Source organism: Bombus affinis, chromosome 5 (assembly GCF_024516045.1).
Source record: "Bombus affinis isolate iyBomAffi1 chromosome 5, iyBomAffi1.2, whole genome shotgun sequence".
Classification (NCBI taxonomy): Eukaryota; Metazoa; Arthropoda; class Insecta; order Hymenoptera; family Apidae; genus Bombus; species Bombus affinis.
Genome location: NC_066348.1, coordinates 4194309 through 4215210, shown reverse-complemented (window position 1 = coordinate 4215210; position 20902 = coordinate 4194309). Strand labels below are relative to the sequence as shown.

The 20902-nt window shown below is 30.5% G+C and overlaps 1 long non-coding RNA gene across 1 annotated transcript; it reads right to left on the bottom strand.

Annotated features, from left to right (window-relative positions):
* Positions 1–1477: 1477 nt before the first annotated feature.
* LOC126916583 (uncharacterized) lies at positions 1478–15365 on the bottom strand. The gene is made up of 3 exons (XR_007710661.1): positions 15281–15365; positions 14806–15077; positions 1478–2215 (listed from the first exon to the last, which is right to left on the bottom strand). It is a non-coding gene; the product is annotated as an uncharacterized LOC126916583 (long non-coding RNA).
* Between the last annotated feature and the right edge of the window lie 5537 nt (positions 15366–20902).

The following is a 20902-nucleotide window of genomic DNA, read 5'->3' as shown; positions in this document are numbered from 1 at the left end:
AATGTTAATCCATGAAAGTTATGAAGATGATAACACACGCGTCCACTTGTCGAAAGCATTTAAGTTTTCATGAAGAGATGCATGTAAGGAGCGATGATAAAATCTTCATTCTCCTTCGCGATGTTTCGAATTGCGAAAGCTATGTCGTAAAAATAACCATATACATATGTAGTTTTCTCGCGTATGATATCCACGTTCACAATTCCAAATTCAAATGAATTATTGTGTATTCTATATATATGAAAAGAACCACTCTAATGTAATTTTCTTTGGATTTGTTGTTCAGGTGTTCTACAACCATATCTTTTTTAAATATCTACAAATTATGTTCCTTAATTTAGTATTTGAATTTGGCATGATAAGATTACATTTTTCATTATGCTTATTACTCGAATGTAGGATACATTTATAAATTAATAGAAAAAAATGTACAAATTAAAATTGAAGAAACTTATAATAATTTGCATAAAGGACAGATGTAAAGTTCTACAATATAGAAAGATTTTGTTGAAAGAAGAAATTATTTTTTGATATATACTTATGTGATTAACAGAGAATGTGTCAAGTTGATCTATAAAATAAAATATCATTTTTACAATTCTCTGATATGTCGTTATATAGGCAGATACCTTTCCTCTTCGTTTTAGGTATGGATAAACGATTTATTCTTCAACGGAATGTTACTAATACATAGTTGATTTTTTCGGCTTGGGTTAATATATATTTATGTATAGCCCCACATCAAAATGATGCAGAAATTTCTATGTAAAACTTAATGAGGGCATTAAATATGATATCGCTACATCATTTTCATTCCATGACTAGACAAAAAAATAAATGATATATTTCTTTCGCTGAAAGAATCAATCACTACTAAGAAAGTATAAAGCATGGCTTTTTATAATGCACTTTGGATGGCGTATTAACGCGTTTTATTTTTTCCAAGAAATCCCTTGTTGTTTACAGCACAGGTGATACTCCTGCATAATTTTAGTAAATGATGTTGCGGCGCGCTATAAAGAACATTGTTGCGTGAAGAATTTGTTTTTTCCCCGTTCTTTCTCAAGAATCTGCCGACTGCAATGGTTTGCGTGATACAGTAATTACGCCAAAAATACTCGAAAAATGACACTTTAATCACGAAATGGAAAAAATGTGTAGTATATATACTTTAAATTGTTATTTCTTAAATATTATACATGTATGGCATTATGCATTATAGATAGCATTATATCTATATTATAAATATATATAACAAACTAGGTCTCAAAAACATTTCCTTCATCTTAATGATTCAATAATCTCAAATTTATACTTTTAATAATTATTATCATCAATAAGTTTGTTAAATTTGTGATAAATATTCAATTATTAAACGTACATGAGAATGTCTACGATTTAAGTTGCATTAGTCGAAGACTTTATGATTTATAATTAAAGAAAAAAAAAATAGTGTAAAAAGGAAATAAAAGGTAAAAACTTTTATTCCAATATGTTTTCTTTTTTTCTACATCATAGATGTACATACAGCTAAAATGAAATGATACATCGAGTTTTCAAATAAAATACTCGTATGAAGAAGCATTTTGGCACGCTTTGAATTTAATAGCTATATATCTATTTACTTTATTTCACGGTATGGTAAGGGATATAATAAAAAAGCACAAAGAATTCGAAAAAAGCAGATGAAAAAGTTTAAAAATGTATTCACTTTCACATCGCGATTCCAGATTAATATTGAATTAAACAAACTTTCTCTTATTAAACTCCAGGTATCCGTATCATTCGCGACATCATCGCTTTTTGATTGTGACACGCCTTTTGCAACTTCATCTCTAACCTAAGTTATTCATTGAATATTTAATATAATATTCTATGTAGTTACGAAATTACATTCTTTTTCTTTTCTTTTTCATAAGTCAATGGTTCAATGGATAACATTAAATCCGATATTCCGCAGTTAATTAATACGTCGAACAGTAAAATTTTTTCCATTCCTACCAATAAATATATTGAAACTGCACGATGTTATCCCGTTTACATACTCGGAGGTTTTTGCAGAACTTAATCTACATGAGACACCCTCGGGGGACCGAGATAATTATCAAGATGAAAAACGCAGCTCCGAGAAAGTTGTCGTGCACCCAGCCACGTGCCTCGCATGAGATAATGAAAGGTGTCGTTCTTCTGGTTTTCCCCCGCCGAATTTTACGTCCTGCGAAAGGAACAGAATTCGTTGAGCACCAAAATTGGAGGAGAACGATGTATAATGTGTGCGCGTAACACGCGCAATAAGCATGTACGCACGTAACGTGCGTGGGGAACATTATTATTAACCCAATAATAGACGCACCAGATGAAATTATACGAATTAATGCTTCGCTTTTGAAACAGTTTCATTAAACTTGATTCTTAATTGTATCCAGGAAATGAAGTTATCTGATGCGTTTATTCAAGGAAAGATCTCATAAAAATTTATCCTAAGTACCTTTTTTTTCTTTTCTTCTCTACATTTTCTTCCTGTCCTACAATTATGGTAAAATTCAGGTGTTGTACTTTCACGGCTCAGAAGTTATATTTGCTGCAAATAATATTTTTGTTTTGTATACCTACTGAATTTCATTAAACATGCTAATATATTAAAAAGAAATAAAAGTATAAAGAACATGGTATATGTAGGCACGAAAATTGAACGATGCTAAAATGAAACATTAACTGTAAGCTTGTCATTGCACTTCACTTTTTCAAAAACCTAAATAATTTCTTGATATTAAATTGTTTCGAAATAAAGACAATATCGATATTTTTTAAGTATTATACGTGTAACAGCATTATGCAAAATAAATTTAAAACGTATTTCTATATTTCTTTTAAATTTCGAATATATTTGTTTCTTGCTAATGATGAGCTATTCTTTTCTTAGTTCTGTATTGTCCATAGTCATTGTTATCAACAAATTTGTTACGTTTGGAATAAATATTCAGATCTACTTCTTTTTTTATTCAGTTTCTGAAATGTGGCATTTGAAGAATTTTGGAATTCTGAAACCGATGATTTTCATAGAGCTTGATCAAATTATTTAATCGTTGTATGATAGAATCACGTAGAAAATAAAATTTTTATGAAATCATATGCTGCTTTTAACGAACATAATAATTTACCAAAATAAGAGATTCTTATGCAGATATCAATCATTAATTGTTTGCCACTGATCACCAGTTTCCTGTCACGTGTCGCTATGTGATTTTTTATCAAGTAAACTAACAATAGGCCAGTGTTTGTAATGAAATTGCTTATGATATTATATCTAATATAAAACATAAATAATGAACGTCGAAACGCCTAACATACAAAATTTCAAAAGATTAATTATATCATCGAACTCCTCCTATCCCGAGTAATTAACAATTGATCATACTGTGCAGACATTTTTCTCGATGTAGCAAATTTTTTGTGCACAATTTTGGAAGGCGTGTCCGGGTGTTCTCTTCAACCCTGGACCGCTGGTCATCGCCTCGTTTCTTCGTGATTGTACAGCGAGAACAGCGCATAAGATCGAGGTCGACTTTCCTTCCTTGAAATGCGATCGAATAGCATCTTTAAAACGATAGTAACGTCCAGACGATATGGAAAATGTTCGATCGGGTAGGTAATTTTATACGGACAAACATAATTAACACTATGATCATTAAAAATTTTACAATATGGAAACAACACACTCTGCTTTTGACGTTGAAAAATACTCGTTTCTTAAATTTATACAGATATAATCTTGTACCATTTCATTGTTTTTTCTTTCAACGTCGATGTTCATGATTCTTGTATTATTTATACGCGATTTTGCCACATTGATATGTGTTGTACACCAGGTAAGTATCCAATAATGATTAAATGCTAATTAGGTTATTAACTGATTTAAAATCAAATTTTAGTTGTTAATTACCTACTTTATTATTTTATATTATAAGAATATTTTACTTAGTTCAGGATGAAATCTTCCAGTAATTTTGTATGGAATCTTCATCATCTTGCTGATTACTCACTAGAATGTACATAATATGTATATCGTTAGCAACTTTAAATATCAATTTAATTTACATATGATTAAAATAAGCTTTTGTCTACATAAGCCGTAAATATAGTCATAAATAAATGTTTGTATATATTGTACATGAAAATTTTTAGAAAATCATTTTTTATTACTGTTTTCGAACTTTACTAGTAAAAAAATGAATATATTTAATATATTTAAAAATTAATATATTTTATTATCATTATTTTTACTAATTTTTACGCTATTATTATTCCTAATACTTACCTATTTTTCTTACCAAATTCTATTATGAACGATAAAAATAAGTAAATTATTACATTATAATACATGTACCTAAAATAGTAGTTATGTATAGTTTTGTATGAGTTATTGGAATTATATAAAAAACAATTTCTAGCAATTACTATTTAATATTGAAATAGAATCCATATTTCTAATTTATTTTACTGGTGTATCATAGAAAATACTATTCCGTATAATTCTGTAATTTTAATTAAGTTTATCTAATTGTCTTTTGTCCTATTGCACATTTCAGGTTTTTTTTTATCCAGTCCTGTTTTTCTACTCCTCAGTAATTTCATTTTAATATCATTTTAGTAATATCATTGTTAATATGCATAATTTTTCATTGCAACTTTATGCTCAAGCCTTTCTTAATATTTTCTTTTGCTTTCAAAGAACAGGGAGATTGAAATATAGAAGTTCGAAAACCGTAGTGAAATTAACTTATCTATAATTACATTATCAATGTTCGAAGAAGGACATACTTGTTAGCAAATTATATATTTTTGTGCCCTATTTAATACATTTTTCTTTTCTTATTTTTCTTTTGGATTATTATCACCGTAAAACATCACATTTTGACTTCTAATTATTAAGATTTTAACTTTTAAAGTTGAGTGATATCTAATGACATGGTTGATGTTATAGTACGCACAAAGTGTTACAATATGCAAGCTTTATTTTTATGTGTGCAACAGAGAAGTTTTTCATTGTATAAATATAGAAGAGCATAGAAGGATATACATATCTATGCATAGAAGAGCAACGAAACTGTCTTGATACTCTTAAATGTATCTCCGATGTCGTGACGCTACGGCCAAAAACTCCGGAAGTAGGTCGACTAAAGAACTTTAAGCCTTGGCGGAATGTCAAAGGACGCCGACTACTTTGAAGCTCCGATTTTTTAACTTTTACGTAATAGCTTTAGTTTTTCAAGTCACGAACACGATTGCATCTCAGAAAACTTAGAATTCGACGACTATTATGTCGGAACTCTTGATGGGAAAATGAAAGTCTCCTTGACTTTCTCCCTGACACTTTTCGAACCTTTGATTACCGGAAAGATTCCTTTTGGTGGCGATAAAAGATAAATTTAGTGATCTTCTGTTTCCGGGATTTTTAAGAAATGCTATAATAAAGAAAAAAATTATTCTACAAAGTTTTATTCATTTTTACTTGCGAGTGAAAACTATTTGAAATGGTACCGCACGCAAGATTTTGCTTATGTAAGTAAATTTGTATGTAGTATGCTTACTTACTTAACTTCCTTAAATCCGACAGTTTTCCTTTCATACTTTCCTATCATATCTTGATTCAGCTATAATTAAAATTAAAAATATTAGTATAAGAATTAATAGCTTCGTTTAAATGACTTTAATTACGAATAACCATCATAAAAGATCAATATGATTATTTTAGTTATTGGTAACCAGCATTAATGCCGGTAAATGTTTCTGGTTACCGATAAACATTACTAATGAAGAATTTTTTTTTGACTGTTTCCAGCCATCGTTAATTTTTATTAACATTATACTGAATTAATATCTTAAGGAAAAGCACCAAAATCAATTAGTTTTTACGTATCTATAACTTTTTAATATTCAAGATAAAATTAGTATTTTGAAGTCAAACTATTCCTCAATTAGTTCTCAAACGGATATAATTTATAAAATATAAAGAAACCGCAAGTTAATTATTGTAAAAATACAATAAATTATATTTTGTTGTTAATTGTACAGAATTCATAAATACTTCAGCATAATAATAACCTAAATATAAAAGAAAGAATTATTCAATCAATCAATTAATCAATTATTATCAAGTAATCAATTATTCAATCAGTTAAATTAGTACAGATAAACCAAATATTCGCATATAAAACGTGGTGTACCTAACAACTTCAGCTATCGTAACGTTGTTGATCTTCAGGAACGCTTGTATCAACAGTGCATTAATTCGCTACATATTGTAGATGTATTATTTACAAAATATAAATATTCTTCTATTTCAATGTACTAACATGAATTGTTCATAACGGTTTTCCAGTTGGATCCGCGCTTCCTTCCCCTCGATTGTATGGCACGGCCAACTCGCCCATTTGTGACCCTCCTCTTTAAAAGAACGTCAACGATGGAGTAAAAAGGTCTTACAGGGACGCTCAGGACGCTATGATGCATAATTATGCGGTAATCAGTTTTTTTATCCGCCATTTCTTTCCTCGAAAGCCACGTTGAACAACGTAACAGGCATTTGCATACTCAGAGGGATCCTACGAAGGCTCCTGAATCTGAAGTATGTCTTCGAGCAGAGTATCGGTACCTCGAAATTCGCCGTGTAATTTGTTCGCCATTAATTTCACCGAATACTCGTAGCTACGTGTTGAATAATGGCACCGTGAGGATTTTGGTTGCAACAGGCTTATTTATTCCGTCTCACGGATTTTTTGCGGATCATTGGACACGGTAACAGGACGCGTGACGAGCGTCAATGTTTTCTGCTCATGACTTAAATCGAGAATGAATTACAAGCTGGAATGCAAAAATGAAGGAACAGACCGATCGAAAGATCTTTTGCACGTAAATTAAAGTAGCAGTCGCCCTATGATTACGCGTAAAACTGGTCGTGTCTACTGAAACATTGAACACGTGTCAATACAAGCCTCTTTTTTACTAAATTGCAACTTTTAATACTTAAGTCGTTAAGAGTACTGCAATTTAAGTCCTAAGACTTTTACGAAATGATATGTAGCTTTTATTAAACGAAATAAAAAGCTAAACGAAGGACAGATGTTTACGTGAATAGAATTTAAATCTTGCAATTCTAAATTTTCATATAAAATTTTGTTTCTTAGGAAAACTTATTTCAAGTGAAACGAACGGAATTATTTCATTGTGCTATCTTCAAGTTTAAGTATTTCATGAGTTAATAAGAAGATATTTGTATACTACCGAATAAACATAAATTATGCTAGAAGACAACTCTTTTAAAAATAGGTATAACAGTAATTATGTAAACCTTCAATAAGATAATAGAGAGTATCAGATTTTAAAATTAAGATCTATGTCACTTATTATTGCTAAAGAACGAATTGGATAAATGATCAAGTTTGAATTATTTGTACTAAGAGTAAATTATAGAATTACTGTTGTAATTATGTAATACAATGTGCTACATTCCTATATACATACATGTATGTAAGTACATTATGCATTTCATATTACGTAATATAGTAGAGTATTATTAATTAAAAACACCATGTTCCGTGAAAATATTTTTAACCCAAGTATTACATTTTTCCATACTAAAGATACTATTTGAATATAGTAAAAATCACGCGTAAGGTATGGAAATATGTAAGTACTTAATACCTTTCTTACAGGTCTCATAATATTTATGCAAATTTGCTGGTTCACAGCAACTTTCTACGTGTTTATTCAAATCTACACACCGCCGGATAAAATATATTACGGTTATAATTTATTATAATTTGTTATATTCTATTATAATCGTAATATATTTATTTAAGCTAATAGATCTTCGTGATATTATTACACGATGCTTGTTACATGTAGCCAATCGCAATAGGCACGTTAATGCATATTTCATCGAGAACTCTAATTACGTATTCTACGATCGGAAACATGAAATTTTGTCGTTGGTTCCTTTTTTGTCTCTGATCGATGCAGAACTTGGAGAATTTTTAGCTCGCAGGTAGATATTTCGTGGCAGAAACTTGTCAAGGGATAAAATTCAGGTCGAAAAGGGGGATCATTGTGCGGCACATTGTTCACGGTACACGGTAGCCTCACCCGGAATAGCATTAAACCTTGATTCTAACTCTGAAATGATTTCAGGACGAGAAGAGAGGCAGCCCGAGTTCTTTCCTCTCTTCGCTTTGTCTTGCTATTTCATATAGGGAAACCAGTGGAAACCCGACTTAAAAGGATCTCCAAAATGTGGGTTATGTGCACCCATACACGTAAGCTTTATATAAGCGGTGATTTATATAACATGTACTAAAAGTAGTTGATAGTTTATTGGTTCTAATGTTGTAATAATAAACTATATACCTAATTGTTTATTAAAATTTGATAATTAGACATTATTAGATAATATGAAATAAAACAAAAATAAACTGCAGATGTAACGAATACTTTAAATTTAATAAAATAGACAGTTATGATTTTGGTAAAAGTATAATTCTATTTAGATTACCGAGTTATTAATACCATAGGAAGCATATGGATAAAGTATGGCTGTTTAAAGAAATCTTGGATAAGTCGTTAAACTTATCAAAGTTTCACATATGTAGTTCTGTATCACCCGTTATATTTAGATCGAGTTTTTCTCATTCTCACTTAACGTTAGAAAAAGAAAAGGAAGAGGACAGGAATAAAGCAGAGATGCAGGTAGGGAAGTCGTTGAATGATATCGCATCGAAAAGAAGTCCTGCCCTAAATATCCGTGATCGACAAGCGGGTTAGGTCAGGCCCAAGAAAACTGGTGCGCAGGTAAAACCGTTACCGCCGTGCCAACCAGCTCACCATCAGTGATTCGTTGATGTTTTATGGGACACTTCTCGGGGCGTACCTAAGTTTCGAGTCCTATCGTCTATTATCCAGGTTTAAATAAGCGAGCGCTAGATTTGGGTCGCAACCTAGAGGGTGCTTCGTCAGCCGCATGACACAGGGGTGTCTTCCTTTCCTTCCTTAAAAAAATGTTTTATGAAAAAATTATAACGATAATCGTTCAACTAGCAACTCTTTGTTTTCTTGTTCGAAAAAAATGTCTTGCACAATTGCATTATAATAATATTATTAATGAAATTTTAAAGTTACCAGTTACTAGTATTAATAAATATATCTGTGTAACATTAACAACTTTGATAATAAAACGAATGACATTTTAAAAGTAAGCTATACGTTTTATAAACTATAAATTATTTGATTTTCGTATTTGGCAAAAAATTATAAATTTATAAAAATAGAATTTATGAACTAAAACTTATAACTTGTCAATTTACTGATACTATTAGATGGTAAATTATTATGCAAGAAAATCTAGATTTCATAAAGTTAGGTAGTTTTCTTTTTCGTCTTCTCTATAGAGAATTGGTTCTCAATTTTTTAGTTTGAACTTCGTTACATGAATATTACTATTGATACGTAATGAACACTATAACTTCCTTAAATGCACGTTAAATTAACAATCTAATGTGGTAAATTTTCAGTCACCATGCTGGATACGTAAATGAAACGCGACGTTGACTGAATCCTCAATTGGCGAAAATTATTAATGATTGATATTTTACTTTAATTCTAATAACATCTCCTTTCATAGAAAATATTCCTACAACACTACTTAAAATAATCGTAAGAATTATTGTTTCAATCAGGAAATTATTATTGATGATTATCGTTCGCGAAAGGGGAGTGATGTGTTTGAGATATGGAACCTTCCAAAATATTACCATAAGAACCAAGAATGTTTAAATTTCCAATATCTGACGATAATAGCGGCTTTCCGAGATATCGTGATCTCTAAATTCAACCCCGAGGCTGAATGAGCAGTAGGATAGTAGTAGTCCACAAAGCCGCCGGTGAATTTATGAGTATTGCCACGAGAAAAAGAGTCGCGTGGCTTGGCTAAACTTTTCTTTCTTTGTTCATCATGAATTCAAATAGACCTTGTTATCCTGCTTGTCCATTTCATTCGTTAAACTGGCTCGTTCGAACCTTCGGGACAAGCTAAGAAAAAGAACGCGATAATCTATAGACGTTGCGGCTTCTTCGGGGGTTAGGTCGATTCGTTTTGAAATTCAAGCTGGTCAACATTGAAAATTTGTAAATGAGTGAAGCCGCAAATAGGCGTTTTTACAATGATTTCTACGAGATTTAAAGCGTGCGAACGATATAGTCGTTTATAACGTTATCTGCCCCGCCTCCTGTACGCTGCTACAAGATTTTCCATTTCAGGATGAAATCCTTTCCAATCCACTTTATCAGGATCTACCTCTTATGTTCATGCAGTAATTGGTTATGTCATACGGAAATAATTATCGAAACCTTTCTACGATTCCGTATAGAATCAGTTGAAATCATTCTGATAATTAAATTGAATAAACATATCTGCACAATTAAACTGTCAGAGTTACAGTAGAATTTCAATTAAATTTCTCCGTAAATAAAATTTGGTTAGCATATTTCTATGTAATAAGTTTAGGAAATATGAACATACAATTAATATAAAAATTTAGTAGATATAAACTTCTTAATATTAATTCAGTCTCCAATTATTCAAGTATTTATCAATAAATTAAAATTTACTATTGGTAGCTTATTAATACGAATATACAACGAATTATTATTCATTCAATTATTATTATCCATTATTAGTATTATGTAAATTCTTCATAAAGTAGCTTTTTACAGTTCTGCAAAATGAATCCGAATCCAGATTGTTCATTAAATTTCTGTAGATTTCTACTTTTGAATGTAATGATAATTTTGAGAAGTAAAAAAGGTACTTGTAACTTCAAATATTTTTTTACAAAATTCCAGGAATTGAGTTTTTTTGATTTCCAAAAATGTGGGAATATTCTTGTTCGGCGATTTATTACTTTTCAGCTCTTCCTTTCGGTAACGTTCATACACTTTATACTTAAGAGCACCAAAACAAATCTGAAGCGGTATCGTTTGAAGATTTTTAAGAAGTTTTTCGAGAAGCTGTGAGTTTAAAGTGGGTGGCTCGTTGATAGATTTTTACGATACTAGATGTGTCTCCGCTCCTCCTTCCGTTTTTATTTTCTAATTTATTTCACTCATTGTCAACTAGATAAAGGTGACTGTTCTAAATTATCACGCAGCTGTATCTTTCTTTCATGTACTGTATTTTTTTTATTTTGTTATAAACAAAAAGCAGAACTGTTTAAATACTACATGTATAATTTCATGATATAATAATAAAATATATTTATATATGTATCTACTATATAAACAGATTTGATTATTTTTATATATTATTTACATTTCATAATTTCATTATTATAGTATTTCAGTAAAAATTAAAAAGTATATGTTACTCAAATATCATAAATATATACTCTTTAAATATTTTAATTAGTTTTATATGAAACTGTTATAAAATACATATCTATCTCTATTTGACAATATTATTTTCTAGTATCTATTACGTATCAGAAGTTAGGACATAAAACATTAATTAATAACTTCATAAAGGGAAAGATCTAACAAAAAAATATTTTACAAAGAGTGCAACTAATTGAAATTTATTAATTTAGAAATAATATAAACGGTTTATTTTTAATCATTTTCAAGCTATAAAAACTTTCATACCATAGGAGCCAAATAAAAAATTTGCTGCTTTTAATGAATGCAATATAAATATGATACATGTACAGATTGACAAGATATCTACATTTGTTATTTAGACAAATCTGAAGGCGATTGGCATATAAATATCATTATTAGAAAAGCGGTAGTTCTGATATACAACAAAAATATAATTTGTTGTAATAAGAAGAAAAGAGAGTTAAACTGAATACACGAACAGACTTGAAACACAAATTGTTAAATTGTTTCCTTAATCTATGAATTTAAATCTTTCAATTGTTAAATATTAAGGAACGTTGTCAATCTATTAATCTGAATTATTAAATTGTGAAACATTGAGGAACATTGCTGTTAAACATTTGATACACCCGAATTTCGCGAATTTTCAGTTTAAAAAATCCAGTTGGAAGGACAATAACTGTGATGTTCTCACGGATGTTTTTAAATAAGTATTTGTCTATCTCGAAAAATGTGAAAAAGAGATGAGAGAAGGACAGAAAATGAGCAATCCAAACTGTCGTAACTGTCGGAGAGTCCATTAAGCCAATACGAGTGTCCTTCCCGTCGGAAGTCCTGAAAAGTGGATATATACTTGGTATATACACACGTATAGAACGCGGAACAGGATGAGGAAAACAGGGTGAAGGCACGATGAAATTCGAGCCCTATTTCCGAACGAGAAACAGATTTTGACGTTTCCAGAACAGGAAAATGAGAAAGTTTTCTTATTTATGCGCGATTTCGGAATATTCTATTGATTCTACTCATCTTTTCGCGTAAAGTGAAAGGGTACAAGATTGAAACGTCACATTTTTTGATCTATAATTTTTAATGCTTCTTCAAAATCGCTGTATAATTACTGGATGAAGATAAGTTAGAATAAATAACTGTTGAATATGTATTCAATTACTTACAAACTATTAGTTTAAATATACTGAATATCCTTATCTGAATGCTATAAAAAATACTGAAATAATGCTGAAATATACTGAATGCAGAAATCGAAATTTAGTGACATTATCTTATATCTTTGTCATGTAATATTAATTTTCATATGTAACATTGACGTCCAAATCTATTAGAAATACCTTTATGAGTGTTTCTCTTCATAAAAGTTTATTTTATGAACAAACATTGCTATTATAATAAATACAAACGATGCAAAAATTTGTGATATAATCTTGTATTAATTTCTGCACTTTTAAGTAATTTTTCTAGAACATTTTCCAAAACGCAACACTGAATGACAAATGGAAATTTTACGTAACTTATCTCATAATAATTCTTTTATAACTTCGATACATTCGTATAGTTAATCTACAAATTAGTTAACAACAGAATATTCTTTTGATCCACACTATAGAAACTCACAATATAGAGAATTTTGATCTTTTCGGGTTAAAAGAAATCTAAATGAACATCTGAGTAAATAAATTTCAAAAGTTTCCTCCTTCCTGAAAGTTTTATAACAAAATTTAATCTTGGCAATATTTTCAGTGTTCTTTATTATCGCCAACGCGACATTAAAACTTTAAATAAGTTTGCAAATCGCGATGTTTTCTATTTTTCTGTTTGCATTTATACTACCTAATTTCAAATCTAAGTAATTTCAATGATATGAATTGATTGATTTTCGGTAGGTAGTCAGTAGCCAAAAATAGTAGCCAAATATTTACAATATACGATTTAAAGCTACTTCTCTTCCGGAAGAAATCAAACATCAAAGAGTCAGGAAGTAGTAATAGAGTAAAAAAGAAATTGTCGTTTTAAGAGACATGGCGCCGTGTTCCGCTGTAAGCACAAACACGCCGAAAGAGCCTTTGAGTCGATGGACACTTTAATTGATGCGACAATATTTGTACCGTCTAAAAGTCGTCCGATTTATTTAGGACGAAATGGGTCGTCTGTTTATATATGCCTACTTTGTACTCACTTTAGCATATACACGTGCAACGTGCAACTGTTTTCTAAGCTACTAGCCAAGGTTCTGCTCGTGAATTCGTCATTAAGTATGGATCTTCTATTGGGAACTTTTAATTTCTCATACAAAAACTAAATGCGTACATACATATGTATCTATTATAAGTGTGAATTTAAACTTGCCTTCTTAAAATTAGATCAGGCATACGTGTTGAAACTGCTTTGCGGTTTCGTAAAATCAATAGTTGTTAATAACAGCACTAGAAAATGTTTTTAACTTCTTTATTGTTAAACTTCATTCATTTCTGAATTCACAAAATGATTGTCAGAAAAGAAAAGATTTCATTTTTATAATAACATTTAAACTTAACTTAAGCGAGACGTTTAATATCATGCCACTGAACTCAAAAACTATTCGTCCTCTTTCCGTGTTTTTTATTCTAAAGAAAAATGTTAAAAAATTTAAATTTATAACCAATAATTTTATTAAAGTGACAAATAGAGTACGTATAACAGTTTTTAGATAAGATCTAATAAACAAGACAAGTACCTAGTATATTCTAATGTTCTTAAAATTGATATTGGAATGAGTCTTATGTCTTTCAATAAAATAATTTTTTTAAATATTTTTTTTAAATATCTTTTCTAACGACGCTACTTACATATGTTAAAGGAAGTAATGTTAGTACATATCACAGATATATAATATACAATAGTTATATAATATATATAATAATTGATATATATTAATGATACATCAATAAATATTAAGATTAATTTGAATTAAAAATTAAAAATAGAAATATCATTTACAATTCATTTGGCAGTAGAAGATGTAATAAATAAAAAGATTTTCTACTTATTCTCTGATCAATTTCAATTTATTTTATTTTAAAATATTTAATATTCGCATTAATATTATAATATTATATTGTTATGCGAATAAAAAATATGTATTTCTTATTTGTGCAACTGTTTATTTGTATATTTTTAAAATATACATCGTTATGGAACATATATACTAGCTAATTAATAAATTTATTATATTTATAGACTTCTTTAAACCAAAAGAGGGAATTATTTACTTTAATTTATTAATTTGACGAAACATTTAAAATTCTTCGGTAGCAATCAGGGACGAAGAATTTTCGTAGTAGTAGGGAAATAGAGAAAAAGAATAGTAAGCTAGCCACTTACCTTTAGGATGATCGAAAGAAACTCCACCCTCTCCTAATCAAACTATCCCACAAAAGTAGACATTCTGCTTTTCGCCCGGTCTTTGTAGTAGCCGACTCTTCGATCGTCCATTAATACAATTATCTTATAATTAGTCGACCGGTAAGGAAAAAGGATTCGCCGCTACTTGTTTTCTATTTTTTAAGATCGTTGATAACATTTTCTTCTCCGGTGGTATTTTTCTTGGTAAGTTCTATCGATATATTGTTCCGACGAAGACTTTTAGATACCAACTGGAAAATTAGAAACAATTTAATCGCAATTAACATTCTTATTTTTTTATATTATTCAACCATTAAAATTTATACTAAAAATTTAAAATAAATTATCTTTAATTTAACGTTTAATGTTTTCAGTAAGTTTCAATAACAAATTATTTAAAATGCAATATTTAATATTGTAGTATCGTGAGGAAAAAACCTGGTTAGAAACTAACCAAAACAATGTCGCCTGTCTTTCGGTCGTTAGTTTACATAGAAAAAAGGCCTATGTGACTAAAGTCACCTAGTTCTTTCGGAGCGTTAACAGGACGATTTGAATCTAAAAAAAGTTGTTGTTGGTCGAGAAGCGTTGGGCGGTTGATCGTGAAGGAGAGTGAGTCGAGAGTTCAGAGTGAATCGTGGAATCGAAGAGTAGAGTGCTTAGCGTTATCGAGTTGCGAAAGGTGTTAGCGTTATTGAGAGTGGAGTTGTTAGCGTTGTCGAGTTGCGAGAGGTGTTAGCGTTGTTGAGAATGGAGTTGTTAGCGTTGTCGAATTGCGAGAGGTGTTAGCGTTGTTGAGAGTAGAATTGTAGCGTTGTCCAATTGCGTGAGTTACTAGCGTAGCTGAGAGGTTGAGTTGTTGGCGTTGTCCAATTGTGAGAGTGATCGAATTAGAGTAAGACTGTTACATTTAGTTTCATATTAAACAATCATCGTTCTCTGTCTCATTAATATCTGTATAACTAATTTATTGTAAATAAATTACAAATAATAAATAGTATCAAAAATTTTTATACCTAATTTTTTCACGATACTATAATATGAAATAATTTTAAAATAATATGAAAATAATGAAAAGTATATTTTTCAATCGTTTTTTTCATTTATTTAGCTGCAAGTCGTACAAAGTTAGCTTTGCTCAGGCAATGTCAGCGTTATACACTGCTACTTGATAAAATCCGGAGAAATAATTAGACAACGAATATAATACGAACAGAATTGACATTGCTCACCACCGTACAGGTAAAGTGGTACGAAATGTCAATTTCGCTCATACTGCAGAGAGCATGTTCACCAGCGGTCTCTTCCAGGCAGCGGTGTGTATTTGACTGCATAATGCTGACATTGTTCGGGAAATGACGACTTTTGTATAACCTGCGGACTTGACCAGTAACATACGTATACGTATTGAAATTCTCTATGTTTTCAATGAAAATAGTTGCATAAGATGTTTTGCTAACAATAATTACCCTTGTAAAAATTATCCATTGTAGAGATTGGGCACAGTATTAATTTTCCAAAAGTACATCTTTTATGTTCATTTTAGACGACCATTCACTAGATGGATCGTGATTGGCATAATGAACTAAAGTTAGTTAATTATTCAATTTGTCTTCTTTCGGTATTGCTCGTCGATAAAATGCACGTGAACTTGTAAAATGGTGTACCTGCGATTGTAGTATCTTGTACTACTTCTTGTTATATTATATACATATGTACGGTGGTATCTTCAGTATTCAATGACCTGTGATTCAAATGATTTTACTATCCGAGCTATCGAAACTTTTGATTAACCGAACAATATTTCCTATTTTTGTCCTTTACTTTTACACGTTTTCCTTACAATTTTATATCTTTTTATATTACATTATTGTGAAGATAATACTGTACGCATTAATATCTCGTGCATAATGACACCAAATAGACTCCATTGCTTGAGTTTATATATTTAACCCTGTACATATCTGTTAATAATGAATAATAAATATTAGAGAGGATTTTAATCAGTATGGTCCTCCTCGAGCTTAATCTTAATTATCGTCCGCGGCGTATTAAATTCGGTTCTCTAATTGAGATTCTTTCATAAATTTTACATTACATTTCCAATGTGAGAAAAAGAACGTACATATTGGAATAAAAAAAGAAGTCTATTTTCCATAGTATGTTGACGATAATTGATTTTAATAAAATAATTAAAATATTCAGAACTAAATAAATATGTTTAGACAAATTTGTATAGAATAATATTTGTATTTAATCGAGTTTATTAATCAAAAATTTCCGAATAAATTTTAATTAGAAAAGTGACAGTTTACATTTTTACGATGTAGAAATATGAAGCAAGAATTTGTACGAATAAAGCTATAAAATACTTTTTGCAAAGGAAAATCATCGAATGAATGGAACTGACATCATGAAAGGAATAAATCGAATTTTCCGTAATACGTAATTAGTCTCGTAGTTCGGGAAGAATTTTGGAAGAAATACAGATATCGATACAGTAGTCACCTGAAAAGTGTAAAAGAACGACAACGACGCGCGACGCACAAATGAAAAGAGGGTAGTATCCACTTGAGCACGTGCTGCGTTCCACGAAAGAATCTTATTTTTCTTGATGAAAGCAACCCTACCTATAAATGGGTTATGCAACACTTCACGGATATTTTCATAGCTGTGCAATTTGAGAAAAAGTATCAGATTTCCAGTAGCTCGTATAGAATAGAAATTGACACTTAAGATCCTTTCGTTTCACATCTATGAATGTGTTTACTGACTTTCAAATTTCATGAATATAATTTTAGCGTTAGTATTAAAATTTATACGTGTTATTTGTTTTATTGGCAAATTTTTAATTTTCAATTTAGATTTGTTTATCGAAAGTTTTTATTTAATAAATTAATAAAAATGAAGTAAAGTAACAAATTTTTATTTTCTGGAACGCTTCTTTTGTACTTCAAACATTAAAGATGTCATTTCAATTCATTTAGTCTTCACAGATGGGGATTAAAAATGTGGTACCGATCTTATCAAATATCCGGGAAAGACGGCTGTACCTTTTTATTTCCGCGTTGTATATCGAAACATCGAAAGTCGTTTATTTTGGTAAAGGAATATTCCGTATACTTCTTTTAACCTTTAAAGTTTCCTGTTGTTAACTTCCGTACAACAAAGTTAGATTATGAAAAATTTTCAAGTACTATGTACGATAGTCAAAATGAACACTAGTATAATTATGAAAGTAAAATGTGATTACTTATCTCGAAAACCTATAAGGCAAAATCTTCGAGAATAAGAAACGGAATTCACTGTTGTCTGTCTAACAATAATACGTAATTGCCGTGTCTCTCTCGTAAGTGTTCTGTAAGTAAATTACATTCCGTGAAAAGTGTCCGGATGCTTTTGACCAGTTGCGTATATGATTACGTATCTTCGTTTGAACTATAGCAAATTTTTCACATAAGAGACAGACATATCTCACCAGGTTAGAAATCAAAAGGTACAGTCTAAAAATCTTATTGCGATATACACCACATAAGCTGTTTGAACGGCTATAATAAATGTTTCGAATCGACTAATCAAGGGCTTGGTGCAGTATTCGAACAAAAGGACCGCTCTAATTGGGCCGTATCGGGAAGCATTACATCCGTTAAATGGATCACACTCGAGAACGTTTTATTCCCTGACTGGCGGTGATTACTGCCGATAGCCAGGAGGGCCAGATGTTCGAGCGGCGATGACGCGGTAAGATTCTCAATCAATTTTTATTACGTTTCAACTGCCGACGCCGAACAGTCGCGTGGCACCTTCGTGATTTGGTTCTTTCTTCAGCCACCCTTTTCCTTTACTTTATCATCCTCCCACAACACCCCTTTCCTACTTCTATCCTTATCTATTCGCCTATCTTCCGTTGTTTCTTTTGTACGTTTCGTCTGCTTCTTCACCTTTTTCTTTCCCTTCTCCGCTTTTTTTTTCTTTTTTATTCCCTTTCGCGATCCTTATCCACGTATCTTTTCGGTGGGCTTTTCGAGGATGAACAACTGGACGTGGAAACGAGATGGACAATCGTACAGCTGTTCGCTCGCAGGGGCGCATCTGCCTCCCGTTCAGCTCGCGTGCAGTTTGAGAAAAAGGTAAAGTTCGTATACGTAGATTTACCGACCTTTTTAGTTCGCCACAGCAGTTTGGCATATTAGCGGATAGTTTTGTTTTGATTCACCTATTTTCGCCCCTGAAAGCATCGCTCTATATAATAACAAATACTGCTTATACTAATGGTTCGTATATCTATAGAATTTAGCGTCATATGATCCCTGCATACTGAGTACTGTCCTCCATCTTCAATTCATCTGCTTTCAAGTATCGAATAGGAACATAAATTAATAATCAACTATTACGTAGCTATTCGTGTATTGATGTATTCCAGATGTATAAGATGTATTCCAATTTATTTTTACATTCATAAACCTTTCAAGTAAATTAATAGCAGTTTCCTTGCTCAGTTTCTTAATGAATAGTTTATATTAGCTCTTCAAAGAATTTTATAATTAACATTTTTTTTTTAAAAAAGATGTTTAAAGGAACGTTTATAGAACTACAAACAGTCTGAAAGCTATGGAGAAATGGAGATAGTTTATGTGAGTACTGTGTTATTGGGAGTATTGAATTGAATTTAATAGGACTTGTTAATTGTTGTCTATGTTTATTGATAATTGTTGACATGAATGATTCTAACTATTTGTTATAATTTTAATATATTTGATCTACTAATCACATATTACATTGTACTGTTATATACGGTCTGGAAGCATCACTGACTCAAAAACCACTCATACCGCAGTATCAACATTTGCACATTTCTAACTTCGTCTCTCAACATTGTGTTAGGTGGCATTCCACAAAATTAGCAAAACCCTACCTGTGCATACCGAAGGATAATATAGAACTACCGCACGACCGGAAACAGTTCATCGTTTCATAAATTATTAAGCGTCATATAACCACATATATACATTAAATATAGGACGTCTATAACATGCGTATTATATTGTTCGTCAAGCACCGTTTTTGTTAAACTGATCAGAATATATGTATGTCTAAAAGCTAAGCTCTCACCCTTTGTTTTCCTTAACCTCAACCTCTGTATCCGGATCCCGAACCACTTTTCTAGGAAATACCATCAATTCCTGGCGTAGGATCTTCACCTTTTCATATCTTAAATGCTGGCATGCTAAGACATGACAGTACTATACGAATAGTTTTAAACATTTGGCATATTAAAAATGAATCGATTAAATTGTATTATAGATAGAACACGAAAAAGCAATATAATTATTATTGATTTATTATATATTATTAGTGTATTATTATTATTATTGTTCCTATATTAGTTTATTATATAGTTAAGATAACTATAATTATTATATATAATATATATATATTTAATATTCATAACTAATAATAACATAGATGTATCATTTAACGTAACCATTTCAATTATTCGCCCGGATGATGTCTAACTAATATATAAACAAAAATTATAGAGTAATACAATTGCCATGGTAATCGTCGATGAGCTGCGTCATAAAAATTTTGTAGAATGATTAAAATAAGATAAATAAGTAACATTATTATTATTAAAAACTGTACGTAAATATAATATAATATAGGGCAAAGAGCCCTTAGAGTAAAATATATAAAATTCACGTGAAGTAAAATTCAGAGAATGTATTAAACATATAAAATTTGAAGATGACTAAGAGCTTATTTCAAAAGATAGAAAGAATATGACAAAAAAGGATTTTGATCGATCCACTGTTATGTAACTAAATTGAGGTGGCCATAATAGTATTTCGTCATGTATAGTAATTAGTGTTACTCGTTTTTACTGCTTCTGCATAAACATTATTCCCCAGCATTGTATTTGCATGTATTTTAACTGTCAGATATAAGTTTTAGTCTCGCTTAATCATCGGTTATCTCATAAAAACTCGATTACTAATCAAAATCATACAAATCCACATATAAATTTTATACACAATCCTGTACTGTCATACTCATCGCAATACTGTTTGTTGGC